This window comes from Leopardus geoffroyi, chromosome E2 (assembly GCF_018350155.1).
Source record: "Leopardus geoffroyi isolate Oge1 chromosome E2, O.geoffroyi_Oge1_pat1.0, whole genome shotgun sequence".
Classification (NCBI taxonomy): Eukaryota; Metazoa; Chordata; class Mammalia; order Carnivora; family Felidae; genus Leopardus; species Leopardus geoffroyi.
In genome coordinates this window covers 13420118-13440558 of record NC_059335.1, presented here as the reverse complement: position 1 = coordinate 13440558, position 20441 = coordinate 13420118, and the positions used below count along the sequence as shown (strand labels likewise).

At 44.9% G+C, this 20441-nt stretch overlaps 1 long non-coding RNA gene across 1 annotated transcript in view; it reads right to left on the bottom strand.

The window, feature by feature from the left end:
• Positions 1 to 20441, bottom strand: part of LOC123578908 — an 89156-nt gene that overhangs the window by 41353 nt on the left and 27362 nt on the right. The window lies entirely within an intron of this gene.

Here is a 20441-nt window from a genome sequence, read left to right as displayed (position 1 = left end):
AATGTAAGACTTCTGATTTTCTCATCATCTTTAAAACAGTCTAATTCTTCTAAAAATTTTTAATGTTTATTTATTTTTGAGAGGGAGAGAGACAGAGAGCGAGCAGGGGAGGGGCAGAGAGAGAGAGGAAGACACAGAATCCCAAGCAGGTTTCAGGCTCTGAGCTGTCAGCACAGAGCCAGATGTGGGGCTTGAACCCACGAGCCATGAGATCATGACCTGAGCCCAAATCGGACACAACCAACTAAGCCACCCAGGCGCCCCAGTCTATATTCTTCTAAAATGGGCTTTTCAAAACCATAAGTATTTGCTAACTTATAAAGATCCATCAGAGACATGCACATGGTTGCCCCCTCCCTCTTTTCTTGTGTCAGCAGCAGAATCTCCACTGCTATTTCTGTGGGAGTGCTTATTTGTTATTGTTTTGGGAGAAGCTGTGGTTTCAGAAATGGAAAAGAGAAGAATCTGTCAAAGCAGCAAGGGCATAGGAGGTGCCTACCCTCGGACTGAAGGTCAGGAGGGCTGTTCTGCCTGCCCACTAGGCAATTACTCAAAATGTCATCCCCACTCTGCCTACAAACCTCACCCCATTTTTTTTAACTACTTGATATTTCATCCAAGTCATTTAGCAAATAACTCTGAGAAGGTTAGAGAGCTTTCAGCTACACATGCATCACTTGAATAGCAGGCTGCTTCCCACCACCCCCGCCCCCGCCACCCCGACCAACCTCAGACCTACGACACTGAGTTGGGGCTTTGATGGGGTGAGGTTGGCAAGAGGACTCAAAAGCAAGGAAAATGTGGGCCTTAAGTGAAGGACAGGGTGGGCGTTGGTCAGGTACTACAGTGGAGGGCTGATGGAAGCGTCCAAGTCCTATGAGTCTGAAATCTTGGAAAAGGAAGAAGAGTTTAGATGAGAAGCATCTGGGAGATGAAAAGGTATCAAAGGGTAAGCATCATTTTAAAAGCATGTCTCATGTTAATCCAATTCCAGAAAAGGTAGATCAAACTCTTTTCCTTTCTCTAGAATATTTCTAAAATCCAGGACTTAAGTGTATTAGTCAGGGTTCTCCAGAAAAACAGAACCAATAGGATGGATATATCTAGATACAGAGGTTAGATAGACAGAAAGAAAGATTGACATAAAGAAAGAGATTAATAAGGAATTGGCTCACTTGATTAAAGAGGCTGACAAGTCCCCAAATCTGTGGGCTAAGTCACTAAGCTGGCAACCAGGGGAGCCAAAAATGTAGTTCTAATCCAAAGGCCAGGAGGCTCCAGACTCAAGAAGAGCCAAAATTTCAGTTCAAGTCTGAAGGCAGGAAAAAGCTGATGTCCCAGGCAGTAAGGAGGAATTCTCTCTTACTCAGAGAAGGATCAACCTTTTTGTTCTATTCAAGCCATCAACTGATTGTATAAGGTCTACCCACATTAGGGAAGACAACTTGCTTTACTCAGTCTACCAATTTAAATGTCAATCTCATAGGAGCACCTGGGTGGCTCAGTCCATTAAGTGTCCCACTTGGGCTCAGGTCGTGATCTCGTGATCTCGTGGTTTGTGGGTTAGAGCCCCACGTTGGGCACTGCGGTGACAGCTCAGAGCCTGGAGCCTACTTTAGAGTCTGTGTCTCCCTCTCTCTCTGCCCCTCTCTGACTTGTGCTCTCTCAAAATAAATAAATATTAAAAAAAAATTTTTGATAAAAATAAATGTAAATCTCATATAAAAACCCCCTTATAAAAACACCCTCACAAAAACACCCAGAGTGATGTTTGACCAAATGTTTGACCAAATATCTGGGCACCCCATGGCCCAGTCAAGTTGACACAAAAAATTAACCATCACACTAAGCTAGTAATACAGTTCTGTCACATGGTTCAGTCAACATTTACAAGTCCCTGTGCTATGAAATACACATAGCTAAATCAGATCCCTTCCTCCTAGTGGGAATAAGATTGATAACCCATATATAATTATTGTAATAGCATTAAGTACCATGAAGGGGTCTAAAAGCCAAAAACATTCAGGATAGAGAGAGACTATTTCTTCCATAGGGTTTCAGGGAAAGAGTGTAGCATTTCAGCAGGGAATTGAAGGATGATGATAATGGTATAAAGGAGGAGGGCATTCCTAATGAAGAAAAGAAACAAAAAAAACAAATAATCAGGAAAACATGGTGAGTCATCTAGTTTAACTGTATTTTAAAGTGTATGAGGAGAAACCAAAGCAATCTGTATAATGGGAGGTGGTAAAGAGAACCCAGAGCTTCCCAATCTTCCCAGTAGAACTTTCAAAGAACCTACACCCTTTGGCCAGAATCTTTCTGAACTGTTTCAGTTCAGCTTTCAAATATTTCTGGGAAGTAACTTACTTCCCATTCTGCTAACTCCTCCCATCTCCTCGAGTTCCTCACCTCCAGTCTTCAGTATGCCCGGTTACCCATTAGGCTACAGGTTTAAAAGGCTTTTTGGAGTACCTGGGTGGCTCAGTCGGTTAAGCATCCCGACTCTTGGCTTTGGCTCAGGTCGTGATCTCACAGTTTGTGAGTTCAAGCCCTGCGTTGGACCCTGCACTCTGTTCCTGAGTTTGAGGCTTGGGTTGTGCTGACAGCACAGACCCTGCCTGGGATTCTCTCTCCTTCTCTCTGCCCCTCCCCCACTTATGTTCACCCCCCCTTCTCAAAATAAATAAACTTAAAAAAAATCTAAAAGGCTTTTGAGGAGGAATCAGAACCTAATCAACATTTATTAACATGTTTCATAAAATACATTTCAAGTCCAAAACAATGAATCTCAAATTCATGGAACAAATATCTACCATCACCTACTATCACCTACTACTATCATCTATCATGCCCTGTGATAAGTCCTGGGGATATAAAAATATGTTTCCTGCCCTAAAGTGACTCACTGTCCGCTTTAATGTTTTTTATTTTTGAGAGAGGGAGACGGACAGAGCATGAGCAGGGGAGGGGCAGAGAGGGAGGGAGACTTAGAACCCGAAGTAGGCTCCAGGCTCTGAGCTATCAGTTCAAACTTGTGAACCATGAGGTTAGGACCTGGGCTGAGGTCAGACGCTCAAACGACTGAGTCACCCCGGCACCCCTCTCTCTCACTGTTCACTTTAGAACAAAGACTCACCAGAAGATGGAGAATGTCTTTGGAGACATCTTGAGAAGGGCCATGCGAAAGATATCTTCAAAGTCAGTTCTAACCCAGAAAGCAATTTTGCCTGGTTTGTGACCACAGGAAGAAGGGTACCCACCTTATCTTCAAATTAGTGCTCAGTAGCTGCTAGCACAAGTCACAGTGGTGGAGCCAACCAATGTGCACCGAGCACCTCCAAGTGTCAGGCGTTGTATTAGGCTTGTGAGATACAAAGAGGAGGCAGAAGTATTTCTGAAGTGCTTCCTGTTAACCAGGTGCTATGGCAGGTACTGGAAACACAGTCCCTCAAGATGGGAAGGAGTATCCTAGAGAAGCAGGAAGCAGCAATCACCTAGCTTACCTATCCTGTTCCCTGAATTGCCCTGGTTCATCTTCCTCCAACACTTTGATTCAACTTGTTCTCCACTTTGATAGTCAAAGTGATCTCCCTAAAATACAAATCTGATCATGTCAATGCCCGTACCATTACCTTGGGGATAAAATCCAAACTTCTTTACCTAGTATGCCAGGCTCTTCATAATGTTCCCTGCTTATTTCTAACCACTGTCCCTCTGTACTCCCTGTTATAATATACTCAACCACTTACAGTTCCCTGAATATACAGGTAGCCCTCACACCACTGACTTTGTACACACTATTCCCTCTGCCTGGGAGGCTCTTTCCTCAATTTTTATTCCTCCTTTAGAATGTTGTTCTTGAAAAGAGAAAAAGGGGAAAAAGCCTTGTCTGACTGATCTCAACACCTCCACCCTCATTCCAGATGAATTATGAGACTCTCCTCCTCTGTGCTCCTATAATACTCAATCTGTCCCTGAGTCATGACATTTGTCATCCTGCTCTGTAATTGTCTGTCTATTTGACTATCTCATAAGACCATGAGCCCTTTAAGGACCACTAAAATCCTTAGATTTTATTCCCATTAGATGCCCAATATAATGCTTAGTATCTAGTAGTCATTCAGGAAACTAAATACCTCTTAAGAGATTGAATGAATGAATGAATTAATTAATTAATTAATTAATTAATTAATAAAAATGTCAAGCATTTACTGGAATCTGTGTGTGACACACATGTTAAAACCTACAATTTAATGAATATTTATTGGGTACCTATAATGTAAGTAGTTTCTTGACAGGTACTTCAATAAAAGTCCGAAACAAAGACACAGTTTCTAACCTTAAGTTGCTTTCAGAGGAGTGAGAAAAGTTAAATATGTACTCAGATAAAGAATAGGGCATACTAACAGTGCAATCATGCTACTAAAGTTATCAAAAGGGCAATGGATGTCCACGGCCACCAACACATTGTTTTCCAGAATTGTTCTTACAACAACCCTAGTTAGACTGGCTAGGTAAGAATGAACCTTTTCTACTTAGTTCAACCAAGACTAAGTTTTCAGACGAACTAACAATAGGAACAAAGAAAGAAAAAACACAAAGGAATTTTTTTTTTTAAGACAGACATTTTCGGTCAAGGATAGCCAGAGCCTAACAAGGAATTCTCAGTGGATACCACCTGCTGACATCTGAACTTCCTTGGACATCAGATCCAACTCATCAGGCCCCTAACTGGCTCACCAAAGATTTGGCCTGACTTAGTTTTCACTCCCTTTCAGGAAACCTTGGGTGACACTTGCTGTGTTTAAGCTGACAAGTCCAGATCCCTGGGGAAGGAGCCCTTCCTTCCCTTTCTGCCGCTTCAGGCTCCTCTCCTGAACTTAAGCCTGGCCTGAGTTTAAAGGTGGCCACCTCCTTTGCCCTACCCAGAGATCATTCTAATTTTGAGACCCTAGAATCTCTCCCAAAATTCTGCCTGAAACTCACCTTTCTCTGTCTTCTTTTATTTTCTTATTTTAAAGTTTATTTATTTATTTTGAGAGAGACAGAGACAGAATGAGTGGGGGAGGGGCAGACAGAGGGAGAGCAGAATCCCAAATAGATTCTCAGTGTAGAGCTGGACACGGGGCTCATAAGATCATGACCTGAACCTAAATCAAGAGTCAGATGCTTAGCAGAGTGGGCCACCCTGGTGACCCTCTGTCTTTTTTTAAAAATCCCATCTGGAATATCTGCCTCAGCCTGACCTTTGTCAAGGACAGTTTTACCCTTTAGGGTATCCAGCTGGTTTCCTCTCCTTCCGCTGAACTTATGCTACTTGGCCTCAACTCAGATATTTCCTGGAATGCCCCTCCACCTTCCTCCCAACCTTTGCAGGTTTGCCCAGTTCACTTGTTCAGGAAGCCTTCCCTGAGCAGCGTAGTCCACAGGGCAGCTCTCCTACATATGAACTCCAAAAGCTCTGTTTGCTACACTCAGTGCTCTGTGTTTCATTACATGCAGTCCCAACTCTGATTTATATGTTTACCTGTCTTATTACCTCTGACCACACCCAAACTGTAACCTTCTTAAAGGAAGGAAGTGTATTTTATATTGCCCTCCTCTTAACTGCACCTACCCACGACTGAGAACAGTTACTGAGCACCTACAGTTATGTAAGTTACCGTTCTGGTGCTTTATGTATGTTATTTCACTTGATCCTCACAATTTTCTCACACATGAGAAAACTGAAGGTCAGAGAACATGAATAAAAGGCCAAGGCTACACAACTAAAAAGTGGCAGAGCCATGAAGGGAATTCAGGTCCCCCAGCCCCCAAAGCCTTGTGGCTTCCAAACCCAGCTGGCACCACACGGGGCAGGCGTTGCTGACCAAGCTGTTCCCAGGCCCAGGCGGAGAGCCAAGGTATACAACCCAAGACAGCAGAGCCAGCTTGATACCTCCCTCCTCCAAAGCCCACATCTGGGTCTCCCTGGGTCCCTGCAGGGTCTCCCTGGGTCCCTGCAGGGTCTCCCTGGCTTCCGGCACTAACACTCCACCCTGTGCCAATTCAGGCAATAGCCCCACTCTGTTCCACAGGTGGCTTATTGGAAGCCCTGATCAAATGCATAAGATGTCAGGAAATGAAAAGTCAAACTCCTCTGAAGCAGATTCAGAGAAGTGATCCCTGAGCACTGGCTTGCTGGAAGGGAGCCCCTCCCTATGGCCATCCAGTTTCAGCTCTTGTGTTTTCCTTTTGGGGCCTGTCAGGCAACTTTGGGATTACAGGAACAAGACTTTTGCCAATAAGCCCTGTCTAAAAGAGATAGGTTGGGGGGACACCTGGGTGGTTCAGTTGGTTAAGAGTACTCTTGAGTCTCTCTCTGCCCCTCCCTGCCTAGCTCGCTCCCGCATGCGCATGCTCCCTCAAAATAAACAAACAAACAAACATTAATTAATTAATTAATTAATTAATTTAAAAGATAGGCTGGAAGAAACCCTGACACTGTGTAAACCCCAGGTCAGCAGGAACTCCTGTCTCTTCTCCTGCCTCACCCTGACCCAGGGCCACACCTTCCACATGCCCACATGGAAGGAGGCTTCTCCACTTTGGTAGTAACAGGTACCATTTACTGAGTGCCTATTATGTGCCAAGCACTATACCCAGTGCTTTAAATGTTTATCTCAATGAATTGGTTTTTTTTAACATGGATTTCTTGGGGCATCTGGGTGGCTCAGTTGGTTAAGCATCTGACTTTGGTTCAGGTAATGATCTCCCGATTCATAAGTTCGAGCCCCGAGTTGGGCTCTGCACTGATGGCTGACAGCTCAGAACCTGAAGGCTGCTTCACATTCTGTGTCTCCCTCTCTTTCTCTGCCTCCCCCCAGCTTGTGCTCTCTCTCTCTCTCTCTCTCTCTCTCTCTCTCTCTCAAAAATAAATAGGTAAACATTTTTTAAAAACATGGATTTCTTACCTTTTTAATTTTTTTTATTTTTGAGAAAAAGAACATGTGTGTGCACACGTGAGTGGGGGATGGGCAGAGGGAGAGAGAAAGAGAGAGAGAGGGAGAAAGAGAGAGAATCCCAAGCAGGCTCCATGCTCAGCACAGAGCCCAATGTGGGGCTCGATCCCACAATCCTGGGATCATGACCTGAGCCAAAATCAAGAGTCAGATGCTCAACCGGCTGAGTCACCCAGGCGCCCTAATCTCAATGAATTCTTATCAACACTCTGTGAATACAAGGTCTAGTGCTGTAGTTGAGGACATAAACTCTGGGGTCAAACTGTCCAAGTTCAGAATCCCAGCTCCACCACTTACACATTGCGTGGACTTGGTCCTGCTACTTAACTTCTCTGTGCCTCAATTTCCTCATCTGAAAAATGACAACGACACCAGCACTTAATTCCTAGAAATGTATGAGGATTAAATGAATTAATAACTGTAAGATGCTCAATAAATTTTACTGTTATAATAACTATTATGGTAGGCATCATCTCCTTTTGACAGGTGTAGCAACTGAGTGTTAAGAGAGCATAAATCACTTGCCAAGGTTCTTTGCCAAGGTCAAAGAACAAAGCATGAACTTAAATCTAGAGCTGGTCTATCTGACTCCAAAGGCACATGTACATCTAAGAAATCCCAGTGCTTGAAGTCTCTCTCACAGAGAGTAGCTGGGATGATGAAAGAGCTACACAAGGACCCAGGCTAGAACTAAGTTCCCAGGGCCCCATTGTTGCAGGGCCCAGAGGCAACCCCAAGAATGTAGGGTCTGGAAACATTTCACTCACTCTAACCCCAGTAATTTTACACAAGTGACCTCAGGCTGAAATGAATATATGAAAGGCAGTATTGAAGAGGCAAAAGTCACAAGAGGACATCACAAAGCCTTAGCAAAATGGCTTTTCCAGGGAGGGGAAGTCCTACCCAAGTTCACTTGGTGCCTTGCTAGGGTAGAGGGGATCCAAACTTAGTGTGAGAGTCTCAGAAAAAGTTTTGGCACCAATCAGTCCGAGCATTTTTGCACCCTGTTCTCTCTACCCCATGCTTTGCTACCACTAACCTCCTGGTCTGAATGGAGTGAAGTAATAGTAGTTCCCTAAAGATAATTCTGCAAGACCTCAAATTGCCCTTCCTTCTCACTGATGATGTTCTTAGAAGTAGCTAACAAATCTTGTTTCCAGGGCCCCAAGGCACGCTCATGCCCATCTCTGGGAATACTTGAGGGCATGCTCTCGTGTCATGAGGAGCTGAGAGACAGGTGAGGGGCCATCAGAGTTGCCATCCCCACCACCTTACCCATCACAGGATTTCTGAAGGAGACATTTCCTACTTCCCATGGTCACTATGTCCTGAAAAGGAGAGTCAGACACTGCAAGGAGCTAGGCTCCTGCCCCTCTCTCCTGCATCAGCCATTTCCAGGATCAGCCTTGCTTGTCCGGTTCTGAGAGAGCTCTCAAAAGCTGCCTAGTAAGAGAGTTGGGTACTGAGGGAATTGGGCCCAGAGAGCCTTGTCCAAGAAAAGACCAACAATTAATAATCGGGACAGGGAGTGAATTTTATTTATCCTTGAAAATTCAGCACCTTACAGTTGGTAGTTAGGTGACAGTATCAGTGAAATTAAATTGTTCTTAAAGGTCAGAATGCCTAAATATTGGTTAGAAACAAGCCCCAAACTTGACCTGTTTCCTGTTTGCCAACTTGTCTCTAATTGTCCCAGGACATGATAACACCTCTGTCATAGAAGCGCTCCGATCCTCTGGATCCTGCTCACAAATCCAAGGGTGGTGATAGCTAAATAGTCAATATCCAATTTCTGAGAACTGACCTCGATTGCTCAGGAAGGTCTGATGTTTCATCCTCCACTTCCTCACACCCTTACACATTACACATCAAGAATAAAACAAAGTGAATTTCAGACCAGATTAAGGAAATTTTTAACATCTTTTTAATCAGCACTCTGACAACACATTACCACCACATTGCATTAAAAAGCAGAAACAGAGAGCAAACCAGCTCCTAAATCACTTCCTCTCAGCAACAATCACCTTGACCCCACACTCTGATCCGCACGCACACACAAGGCTCTTGTAACACACACGTGCACTTTAAACTAAATGACAGTGACACACAAGCCATTAGCATGCCACACACAATTCACAGAAGTGTGCTGTGGGCCCCCAGGCAATATTAAGAATATAACCCCACCCACCGCTCACTGCAGAGGAGCACTGGGAGCTAAAGCATGCACATGCATCTCTGTGCTCTGTGTGTTCTGTCAGGTTCTGCAGGGAAAGAAGAAAACATGAAGCGGGGACCCTGATGGCTATGAAAACAATTTCCTGCTATTTGTTTCAGGGAACCACAGGCAGGAAAGAACCGGGAAAGTTATCTAAACAATCAGCCCACTATGGAAACTGAATGTGATGTTCACGGGAAAGTTGTGGAAGAGGTGGGAGAACAGGAAGGGAAGTCATATCAAACCAAAACATGAGAATTCTGTGCAACGGTAAGGAGCCCCCCAACTAGGCCCTCCTTCCCCAGGGCAGAGAGGGGCTCCTGACTCCAAAGGCTGTCCTTACCACACCCACAGTGGACATCTTCGGGCTACTGAAATAATTCTCAACCTGCTCATTGGGAGAAGGCAGGCACATGAGACAGAAGAAGCTTTCAGGGCTCTGCCACACCCTCCCTGCCTCCCAGCTGCTAATCACAGCATCAGACCTGAGGACAAGAAGGAAGGTAAAAGACTATATCAGCCAAATGCAACTCCAGATAAGAAAACCCATGTCCAGGGTAGGGGAGTGACTTTCTCAAGGAGTACTCAGCTCACACAGAACCAGCTCTCCTCACTTCTGGCTCAGGGCTCTCCCCTGACCTCTGGATCTCCTTGAGGCCACGATGTGGGAATATCTCCCAAAAGTGAACTGTATAAACTCCCTTGTCCTCACTCAAGGTAGGGGTATTAACTGAATCAGCCCTCCAAACTCATTAATGGATGAGAGGAAGAATGGTATTTCCTTCTGTTTATCTACACTGCCTGGCTTGGAGCCCTTAGGGAGATCAACCCTCCACTTCAAAAAAACCCACTGCTATGGGTGACGGGGTCTCCACCCCACATCCCAGGCTGCAGCCCCACTGTCTGCACCCTCACAGGGTGAAGCAGCTAAGCTTCATGGAAAGCTCTACCTTCGGTGTAACTGCCCCTCTCGGGCACGGCCCCTACAGAGCCCTGAACCCCTCCCTTGTTTCCCATACTCCCCCAGTCTCACCCCAGAGGACAGACAAGAGAAGTGAAACCCACCCTGAGGGGAGAGAAGCAAATGAAGGGTGAAAGGAAAGTGTGAATAAAGGATGCTGCTTCAAAATGCCTCCCTATCATAAATGTCAGCGCGATTTCATCCATTCCCAGGATGGAATGTACTCTTCCAACAGCCCAGAGAAAGAAAGCAAGCTTAGGCTACATTGTCGATGCACAGGGGGATGACACCCAAACTGTGGGTGACTAAAGAAACCAAGATTCCACTGTCTTCCAGAATCCACACATCCGGCCCCCACTATCAGTGTTTGAGAAACTCTGCTTTTGCCAAAAAACTGCTAGAACTGATCCATGAATTCAGCAAAGCCACAGGATATAAAATCAATGCACAGAAACTGGTTGCATTCCTATACACCAATAATGAAGCAACAGAAAGAGAAATCAAGGAATCGATCCCATTTACTATTGCACCAAAACACCATAAAATACCTAGGAATAAACATAATCAAAGGGGTGAAAAATCTATACACTGAAAACTATAGAAAGCTTATGAAACAAATTGAAGAAAACACACACAACAAAAGGAAAAATATTCCATGCTCCTGGATTGGAAGAACAAACATTGTTAAAATGTCAATACTACCTAAGGCAATCTACATATTTAATGCAATCCCTGTCAAAATAATACCAGCATTCTTCACAGAGCTAGAATAAACAACACTAAAATTTGTATGGAACCAGAAAAGATTCCAAATAGTGAAAGCAATCTTGAAAAAGAAAACGGGAGGCATCACAATCCCAGACTTCAAGATGTATTAAAAAGCTGTAATCATTACGAGTATGGTACTGGCACAAAAACAGACACTCAGATCAATGGAACAGAATAGAAAACCAAGAAATGGGCCCACAAATGTATGGCCAACTAATCTTTGACAAAGCAGGAAATATCCAATGGAATAAAGACAGTCTCTTTAGCAAATGGTGCTGGGAAAACTGGACAGCGACATGCAGAAGAATGAACCTGGACCACTTTCTTACACCATATACAAAAAAAAACTCAAAATGGATGAAAGACCTAAATGTAAGACAGGAATCCATCAAAATCCTCGAGAAGAAAGCAGGCAAAAACCTCTTTGACCTCAACTTCTTATTCAACACGTCTCCAGAGACAAGGGAAACAAAAACAAAAATGAACTATTGGGACCTCATCACAATAAAAACTTCAGCACAGAGAAGGAAACAATCAGCAAAACTAAGAAGCAACCGACGGAATGGGAGAAGATATTTGCAAATGACATATCAGATAAAGGGTTAGTATCCAAAATCTATAAAGAACTTATCAAACTCAACACTCAAAAAATGAATAATCCAGTGAAGAAATGGGCAAAAGACATGAATAGACACTTCCCCAAAGAAGACATCCAGATGGTGAACAGACAAATGAAAAAATGCTTAATAACACTCATTATTAGGAAAATACAAATCAAAACCACAATGAGATACCACCTCACAGCTGCCAGAATGGCTAACATTAACAACTCAGGCAACAACAGATGTTGGTGAGGATGCGAAGAAAGAGGATCTCTTTTGCACTGCTGGTGGGAATGCAAACTAGTGCAGTCACTCTGGAAAACAGTATGGAGGTTCCTCAAAAAAGTGAAAATAGAACTACCCTATGACCCAGCAATTGCACTACTAGGTATTTACCCAAGGGATACAGGTATGCTGTTTCGAAGGGGCACATGCATCCCAATGTTTATAGCAGCACTATCAACCATAGCCAAAGTATGGAAAGAGCCCAAATGTCCATCGATGGATGAATGGATAAAGAAGATGTGGTGTGTATATATACAATGAAGTATTACTCGGCAATCAAAAAGAATGAAATCTAGGGGTGCCTGGGTGGCTCAGTCGTTAAGCATCCGACTTCAGCTCAGGTCATGATCTCACGGTTCATGAGTTCCAGCCCCACATCGGGCTCTGTACAGACAGCACAGAGCTTGGAGCCTGCTTCAGATTCTGTGTCTCCCTCTCTCTCTACCCCTCCCTCACTCACGATCTGTCTCTCTCTCTCTCAAAAATAAATAAACATTAAAAAAAAACAAAGAATGAAATCTTGCCATTTGCAACTACATGGATGGAACTGGAGGGTATTATGCTAAGCAAAATTAGCCAGTCAGAGAAAGACAAGTATCATATGACTCCACTCATATGAGGAATTTAAGATACTAAACAGATGAACATAAGGGAAGGGAAGCAAAGATAATATAAAAACAGGGAGGCGGACAAAACATAAGAGACTCTTAAATATCGAGAACAGAGGGTTACTGGAGGGGTTGTGGGAGAATGGGCTAAATGGGTAAGGGGCAGTAAGGAATCTACTCCTGAAGTCATTGTTGCACTATATGCTAACTTAGATGTAAATTAAACAATAAATTAATTAATTTTAAAAATGTTTTTTAAATACAAAGAGAAATTCTGCTTTCAGTTGATTCAGGGTGAGACCTATAGATACTCAGTTTTCAACAAACATCCCAGATAATTCTGGTACAGATGATCAAGGACCATCTAAGAGAAGTCCTACCTCCCCACTGCCCCACCTGACACTGAGTGGCTAAGAGCATGTGTTGTGAAGTCCCCAGGACCTGGCTTCCAGCCGACTCTAGTGCATGAGCTGCAAAGCCCTGAGCAGATGACTGCACTTGAGTCCCCTGCATCTGTAAAATGGGGCTTATGAAAGTACCCACCACATGTGCTGTTGTGGGGATCTAGCTATTTAAAGTGCTTAGCACACTGCCTGGCAGGGAGTACACACACAATATTTGCTGGGTACGAGTTTTGTTGTAGTTGTCAGTGGTATCATAATTGGTAAGCATACCATATTTGTGGTCTATTAGTATTTTATTTTGCAATATGTACACATGAAACTCATTTCTCCCAAGAAATGGACAGACCAACTGACTTCTCAGGGTTTCTAGAGCTAGCAGCTTCATTATTAGCTTAATCTTAAATTACCTCTACCCTATGCCCTGCTAGTCTGAACAACCCCTTTCTGCCCCTGAACACTGGGCTCTCAATGAAAGTTTAAATTAAAAAAAAAAAATTTAAGTTTATTTATTTATTTGGAGAGAGACAGAGTAAGTTGGGGAGGGTAGAGAGAGAGGGAGACAGAGAATCCCAATATGCGCTGTCCGCACAGAGCCCGATGCAGGGCTCTAACCTATGAACTGTGAGATCATGGTCTGAGCTGAAATCAAGATTCAGATGTTTATCTGACTGAGCCACCCAGGCACCACAAAGTCTGAATCTACATTGTGCTTTTTATGTTTTATAATGATGCTAAATACTTTGTAGGGTGTGTTCTGACTGCCTGCTCTTCTCTATTAACTTTCTCCAAAGCCCTTCCTTGCCTTCCCCCCCTTTCTACTTTCCCCCATCAACTCACAGCTTCCACTTTCCAGAAGACCTGTAGGCAGTTAATATGTGACCCCCAGGTTAAGAACATCCATCTGGGGGCGCCTAGGTGGCTCAGTCGGTTGGGCGGCCGACTTCGGCTCAGGTCATGATCTCGCGGTCTGTGAGTTCGAGCCCCACGTCGGGCTCTGTGCTGACAGCTCAGAGCCTGGAGCCTGTTTCAGATTCTGTGTCTCCCTCTCTCTGACCCTCCCCCGTTCATGCTCTGTCTCTCTCTGTCTCAAAAATAAATAAACGTTAAAAAAATAAAATAAAAAAAAAAAAGAACATCCATCTGGTAGAAACGCTGAAAAATCACTCTGATCAACAGAAAAGGCTGATGGAGAGTAGAGCTCAGGCCTGCGCACCCATGGCCTTGTGCTGAGGAGAACAGGGCCGAGCTGAGGGACAGGCTCTGGGCATGTTCCCTCTTCTCTGTCACTGCCTCCACCACTTCCTCACCCCAGCCTGGCCTCCCCCTACAGCTTCTCCCCATTGCCCAGACAGTATTTCCACCTGGACCATCCACAGCCATCTCATCCAAACATACCCCAAACTGTGTTTAGCATCTCAGTCCCAAGCCAGCCTATCCCTCAACCTCATCTCAGGGCTAATGGCACCTGAGCCACCCAAGAGCCCAAACCAGACACAGCTCCAAGTCATCTTCAGCACTCCCACCAACTACCACCCTCTTGGTCACTCACCAAGGCCTGCCAGTTCTTCAAATGGCTCTCCCACCCCTGCTCTCCCAGCTCAGATCTCAGACTCCAGGCCAGGCTCCCAGTGGCTGCAACAAACCAGCTGCCAGAGCGCGTGTCCTGCAATACAATCTGACCAGGTAGGTCACTTCCCACCGAAATCCTCTGAGAGTTCCCCACTCACAGGAGTCCAAATTCCTTAGGCTGGGTGTCAAGACTTTCACAATTTGGGAGGGCTCTACCCCTCCTGCTACCAAAGAGACCCCCCAAGTAAGATGAGGCCAAAAATACCCAACACTCCACTCTAACCTAAGAGGCCAGCCACTCAGGGAACATGACATCTGGGGGTCAGTTGCCTCTCACACAGACGTCAGCTAAATTTATTTTTATCTAATGGTAGATCCCTGGGCCCTGAAGGGATGATACACCACCACCACAGCCCAGGTTCCCCCGGCCCACAATTCTGCTTCTTTGCCAAGAGGCCTAAAAGACTCTCCCAAGCACAACTGTGTGGGATTCCCACAACCTGCCCTTTTTTCTGGACGTAACTCAGGACCCCTACCACACAAGTCTGCAGATTCCCAGGTTACTTGGAAAGAACAGAAACAGGAAGGTTAGAGCTTTGGCACCAGTTCAGAGTGGAACCCCTAGGGCCAAACACAACGGCCTTTGACTATAGGGGGGGAAAAAAGGCCCCATTGTCTTGGTGGGTGGAACCAAACCATAACAGGAGCAAGGAAACCAGTTTTGTGCCCAGAGATGAGGACTTGGCCCTCAAATATCAGGGTGGAGAAAGGGAAGGGAGAAGAAAACAAAGGCAATTGCAACAGTTCTTACTCACTCCTGGTTTTTGTTTGTTTGTTTGTTTTCCCTCACAGAGAGCTCTGCAAGGCCTCTGAGTCCCCCAGGATCTAGGGGGACCAGGAAAAGGCGTGGCTCCCTAGGGGGTGGAGGCATCAATATGAGATTTAGATGGCTCCATTATGAGACTGTTGGTAGAGAAAGGAGCCGCTCTACCATTTCCCTAATTGCTGGCGAAAGAAACAAAAAATAATAAAAAAAACAAACAAACTCAGAGCTACACATTCACCCCTCAACAAAGGAAATAAACCCTTCCTGCAAAATACAGGGGACATATCAGGACAGGGAGCCCCTCCCCACCTTGGTACTGCAAGAAACAGGAGGAGGCAAAGAGCAGAAAAGCCTGAGCCTTAAACAACAAACATTTCATGAGCACGTTCTTCCCCTACAACAAGTCCAAAGCCACTTGATACAATTCCGAGTGGCTGGAATGTCAGTTTGCCCCATGAGAGGTCCCTGACCATATTCCTTGATGCCTAGAGATTCCTTCCTTTGGGTTTGATCCATTGAAATGACAGACCATTTAGATTGAAGTACAGAGTCTCATGCTTATCCTCAACACAAAGTCACCATTTCTAGACTGGGAGGGTTGGGGTGAGGGGCATCTACTGTTTCTCCCTTCCTACCCTTGCACCTGCTGTTCCTCTGCCTGTAACACCTTCCTTCTCCTGCCCATGCACTCAGCAAACTCAAATGGTGTGCTCTCTCACAAACCTTGAAGGGGCTCCCACAGGCAGATGAATGCTTCCCTCTCTGTGCTCCCACGCACATTGAACTTACCTGTATTTGTAATTTAATGTTTTTATTTTTGAAAACTAAGTATAGAAGAGAAAAATATTTCCCATGTGTAATGTAGACTTATCATTGTTTAACATTTCAGCATATTTCTTCCGGTCTTTTCTTCCAGGTGACAGGCTATAACTTTCCAGAATGCAAAGACCAAATACTTTCTTTTTCCAGTTCTTACAGTTCTGGAGGTCAGAAATCCAAAAGTCCCAGGTCCCACTGGAATAAAATCCAGGTGTTGGCAGGCTGGTAATCCTTCTGGAGGTTCAAGAGGCAGATCTGCTTCTCCACCTGATCCCATTTCTAGGGGCTGCCCGCATTCCTTGGTTCATACACCACCACCACCCCTGGCCCTCAAAGCCAGCAAAGACAGGTGGACTCGTTCACATTCTTGCTGCAGGTCTCTAACGCTGGCTCTCCTGCTTCCTTTTCTCACTGACAAGGACCCTGTTGACTGCACATGGCCCACCAGGATAACCCAGGATACTCTTGCCATCTCAAGACCTTCATCACATCTGCAAAGTCCCTTTTGCCAAATTAAGTAACTCCCACAGCATCCAGGGGTTCAAATGGGGACACCTGGCGGAGGCCATTACTCTGCATACCACATTTACCTTCTCTAAACTCTATGTAGAAATTTGCTTTGCCTTCCATCTCTTTCACTTTTCTTCTGACACACAGGCAGGAGCCCAAGCTTTCAGGGGAAAACACACCAGTCTGTCGTTAACTGGCTGGATGACCCTGGACCAGTCACTTCACCACCCTTACCCTCTTTTTTTCCTCATCCGTAGCACAAGGATAACTCGCAGTACATTAGGAAAAGACAGTAAAATTGTAAGCTAAACAGTGTCTGGAATGTGATGAGCCCACCGTAACCATCCCTTTCATCCTTGCCTTCGCCACCCCACTGTCTCCCCCTTTGTCTCCTTTCTCATCATTTAGCAAAGAAGGCCACACTACCCACTTCTTGTGATTCTGCTTCAGTGCTTGTTGGTATCTGATGATGGGGTTTTGAGGTGATGGTGGGGTTCAGAGCCGAAGGCCAAGAAAGAATTCTTGAAAACGTCTTAGGTGCAAAAATGTGATTTTATTAAAGCACAGAGACAGGACCCATGGGCAGGAAGAGCTGCACTGGGGTTGTAGAGAGTGGCCACTTATATACATAGTGTGGAGTTTGGGGGAGGTAAAGTCAAGAGGAAGTTTCTTAAAGGGCTTTCCATAAGCTAAAGAGAATTTACAGATTATTGGAGGCCTAACTATTGTCAAGCTAAGGTTGTTTTTCCCTCTAGCAAAGCATTATCATTAAGATAGTAGGGAGTTCCTGGGGTGCCTGGGTGGCTCAGTCGGTTGAGCATCTGACTTTGGCTCAGGTCATGATCTCAAGGTTTGTGAGTTCGAGCCCCACGTCGGGCTCTGTGCTGACAGCTCAGAGCCTGGAGCCTGCTTCAGATTCTGTGTCCCCTTCTCTCTCTGCCCGTCCCCTGCTTGTGCTCTGTCTCTCTCTGTCTCTCAAAAATAAATAAACAAATGTAAAAGAAAAAAAAAAAAGATGGTAGGGAGTTCCTGATTAGGCTATTGATGAGATATTTGTAAACTGATGGAGACTATCAGTTTAACCATTTGTTTTCTGTCATTTCCTTTGTTCTTGGGCAGCCAGGAGTGCCTGAGGAATATCACACATATCCCACCTTGGTGGAGGTGTGGGGGAGGTGGTTGTGCTAGCTTGTGCTTGGCCCTCAGCTTGCCTTATGGTCCCTCATCATCTGATATCTACTCAAGGACAGGTCTGGGCTTTTTAAAAGTCCATGTTTGGGGCGCCTGGGTGGCTCAGTTGGTTAAGTGATTCAGGTCATGATCTTGCAATTTGTGAGTTCAAGCCCTGCGCCAGGCTCTATGCTGACAGCTCAGAGTCTGGAGCCTGCTTCGGATTCTGTGTCTCCCTCTCCTCTTCGTGCTCTGTCTCTGTCTCTGTCTCTCTCTCTCTCTCTCAAAAATAAATAAATGTTAAAAAAAATTTTAAGTCTTTTTATGTTCACATAAAACTTATACAGAATTCCTCATAACTTTCACATGACAGTCCCAATTCTCCCCTGTTAATCTATACATTCATTTCCTTATTTCATCCTTCTTCAGTCTTTCTCCTAACTCCTTCTAAAGGAGACAGTGCAGAGACAGGCGCGAGGCCCAGCCACAGCAGGGAATTCCTCTGGCAGGATGAATGCTGTTTGCAAGATGTCCCCTAAAGCCCCCTTCTAGGCTCAGCTTACAGAAAGACCACTGAACCCTAGGAAACATTCCCAGACCCCCAGGGACAATAACTGTGACAGAAGCCACACACCCTCTGGGGATCTTCCATTGGATTAAGACATTTTCCAGAATGTTGTTCATGAGCTTTTGTGACCCAACCCTTCCACTCCCGGAAGTTGACTTTCCCCTATCATTTTCATCTCCAGCTGGCCTTCCAGGACGCTGGCTAAAAAGTGCTTCCCCACCCAGGTGACCAGGGTGGCACCTTTGCCTAATCCCATAATTGTAATGGCTCATACACACTCAACACTCATCCTGAGGGTTGTTACGTAGCCACAGTCTTCACAAAAAAATCTCATGAGTGTTATCATCCCTGTTTTAACAGGTTAAAAAAAAAAACTGAGACAGAGAAATTAAGTAATTTATCCAACATCCCACAACTCATATTTTACCCTCACCTCCCACCCAAATAAATGTTAATAATTTAATCTGGGAAGAGAACACCTGAAGATTTCGAGGTCTCCTGAATGAAATCTACCTTCCAGAATGATTTTTGCTCCCCCACCCCATTTGCAGGATTCAACAGTCAGTATTTTGTTTTCTGTCTTGCCCTTCACTTATGGACATATTCCCTCACACCACCCTTGCAATGCACATCCCATAAAAGCATGCTTTTATGCACTTCAATCTCTTTGGGGAAGAAACAGAGTCAGGTTCCTGGCCCCCATGAAAAGTTGTTCTTACTGAATTGTCAACCATTTGCATAGCTTTTCTCTGGCCACAAAAGTGGTGCAATAGGAAAAGAAGATATAATGAGAAGCAGGAAGCTGGGAGAGCTCTTAGAGTGGTCATAAAGGGGAGGAGAGTCCAAATGCAGAAACAGTCATAAAACACACCCAGAATTTGTGGCCTTTGAACAATGGCAGCCCCACCTGTCTCTTTCCGTGCCTGTTGGCATCTGACTTCCTTCTCGACCTGCCCCTCCTGGGCTTGTCTCAGACCAGTACTAGAGATCTGGGAGTGAGGTCAAACCACAGCACCCAGCACTGAGCTGTGTGGGTGGAGAGGGCAGAAAAGGAAGGAAAGCATTCTCTGAACAGGGGACCTGACACCTCTGTATACAGCACTTGGGCACGGAATGGATTAATAAGGGCTGCTTGGCAGGACTGGAGGTTTAAGGAGTTTAGTAGAGTCATACTTGCCCAGTGCTGTCTGACTGAGAGCACAGGGGAGGGTGTGGGAGGCATCACAGCAATCTCCCACTTAGAAACCCATTGTCCCTCCCTTCTCCCTTGGTTGGGTTACATTCCTCTATCCAAAGGTCACTTGTTCACTGAGTTGGGTTCCAGGAAAAACAAATCTCAGTTGAATCTTAAAGACCCAAGCACTCAATTCAGCTCAGGAGTGTCTATCATCTTAGTGATGACCAGATGCAAATATGTTTTAAAGGCCCAGCAGAACATTTTGACTAGAGCCTTTGCACTCAAAATCCCTTTGAGGATTGCTGAGCTACACACCAAGGGAGGAAGGAACCTAGGGACCTTTATGTTTATACCTCATCCAATATTCAGAATCGCCCTTTGAAGTAAGTGCTATATCCCTTTTTTGCAAATGAGAAACCAAAACTGCAAGAAGTCAATTAACTTGTCTCCTCTCCAAGAACTGATTAAAAAAAAAAAAAAAAAAATGGAACCAAGACTCAGACTCACATATTTCTGAATCTATATTTCTGAAATCTCATGATTTCACTCCACACCATCCTACCTACTAGAACTCAAAGAAAGGAAAGATGACTGCTTCTAGCAGAGATATTCACAAAGGGCTTCAGTGAAGAGACAGGGTCTGAGATGGGCTTTAGGATTGAACAATAATTCAGGAGGCTAAGCAGGAAGGCAAGGGCACTACAGGAATAAGGGAAAGAATTAGGATAAATTCAGACACAAGAAAGTAAACTGCAGTTGAGCAAGGTAGCAGATTGGGGCCATGCTACAGGGGCTCTGAATGGCACTCTAAGGAATCTGAACTTATCCTACAGATGACAGGAGTAACTGGGAAGCTTTAAGAAAGTCAGCAACATCACAGGGGCACCTGGGTGGCTCAGTCGGTTAAGCATCCGCCTTCGGCTCGGGTCATGATATCACGGTCCGTGAGTTCGAG